This window comes from Kogia breviceps, chromosome 1 (assembly GCF_026419965.1).
Source record: "Kogia breviceps isolate mKogBre1 chromosome 1, mKogBre1 haplotype 1, whole genome shotgun sequence".
NCBI classification, from domain to species: domain Eukaryota; kingdom Metazoa; phylum Chordata; class Mammalia; order Artiodactyla; family Physeteridae; genus Kogia; species Kogia breviceps.
In genome coordinates, this window is record NC_081310.1 from 155974442 (window position 1) to 155975967 (window position 1526).

The following is a 1526-nucleotide window of genomic DNA, read 5'->3' on the forward strand; positions in this document are numbered from 1 at the left end:
CATTTAAATCTTGGACCTATTTTGAGTTAATTCTGTAAGGATTAGCTCAAGGTTCTTTTATTTTTTAATTTATTTTTTTGCATAAGGGTGCCCAATTGCCCTAGCACCATCTGTTGAAAAGGCTAGCCTTCTTCCATTGAATTGCGTTTGCAACTTTGTCAAAAATCACTTGGGCATATTTGTGTGTGTCTATTTCTGGGTTCTCTATTTTGTGCCATTGATCTATATGTTTTTCTATCAGTAGCACACTGTCTTCACTACTGTAGCTATATAGTAAACTTAACATCAAATAGAGTGATTCCTCTGACATTACTACTCTTCCTTTTCAAACCTGTTTTAGCTATTCTAGTTCTTTTAGCTTGACATAAATATTTAAATAAGCTTCTCTAATATAAAAAAATGCTTGCTGGGACTTTCATAGGAATTTCATTAAGCTTATAGATCAATTTGAGGAGAATTAAAATCTTTACTATGTTGAGTTTCAATAAATTAACAATAAATGAAATGGTATATCTCTCATTTGTTTAGATCTTCTTTGTTTTCTTTCATCTGCATTTTATAATTTTTAGCATACAGATCCTATATGTTTTGTCAGATTTATATCTAAGTATTTAATTTTCTGTGGAGCTATTGTAAATGGTATTGTGTTTTTAATTTCAGTTTAATTTCAGTTTCCACATATTTCTTGTTTGTAGATTTTCCTGGTGTGTTCATCTTGTAAACTGCTACCTTGTTGAACTTATTTGTTCTAAGATTTTTCTTTTTTCCTCTGGGACATTTTATTTGTATGTATGTAGTACACCCCTGGAAAAAGAATCCAAGGATTTTCCCTCCTGTGTGTTTTCATCTTGCTTCTCCATGGTCCCTGATGCCAGCTGAGGTTGTCAGTACAATGAAACCAAACTGATGGGACAGGAGCAGTTTATTCTGCCATTTATCTAGATCTTTGAGTTGCACATCAAATCTGAGGCTGATCATTCCACACTTATTTAGCCTGCCTACGAGGTTCACAACAATTTTCCCAGCCCTGTGATCATCGATGATTTCAAATTCGCCAATGTAACTATGCTTCATCATCACAGTTAGAAACCAGTTGGTGACTTTGGAGCATGGCCTAATAAGAACCTGTCATTTGCCTCTCTTTTAGGCACTGTTGATGCTCTTGAGAGGATCAGTCAGGACATTCATTCACACCATTATGGCAGTATGGAAAGGTGGCCGAGAGAGCTAGGACTTTTTGGTTTTGTTTTGAGAAATTTTTTTTGTAGATTCCTTGGGGCTGTCTACATAGACAATCATATTGTCTGCAAATCAAGACAGTTTTATTTCTTCCTTTCAAATATATATGACATTTATTTCTTTTGCTTGCCTTATTGTGCTGGCTAGAATTTCTGGTAGTATGCTGAATGAGAGTGGTAAGAGTAAGCATACTTGTCTTTTTCCTAGTCTTAGGGGAAAAGCATTTGGTTTTTCACCATTAAGTATAATGTTACCTGTAGAATTTTTTGTAGTTGCTCCTTAACAAG

At 34.5% G+C, this 1526-nt stretch overlaps 1 pseudogene; it reads right to left on the bottom strand.

The window, feature by feature from the left end:
- Window positions 1-627: 627 nt before the first annotated feature.
- LOC131764583 (small ribosomal subunit protein uS8-like) lies at window positions 628-1197 on the bottom strand (annotated as a pseudogene).
- Window positions 1198-1526: the final 329 nt, after the last annotated feature.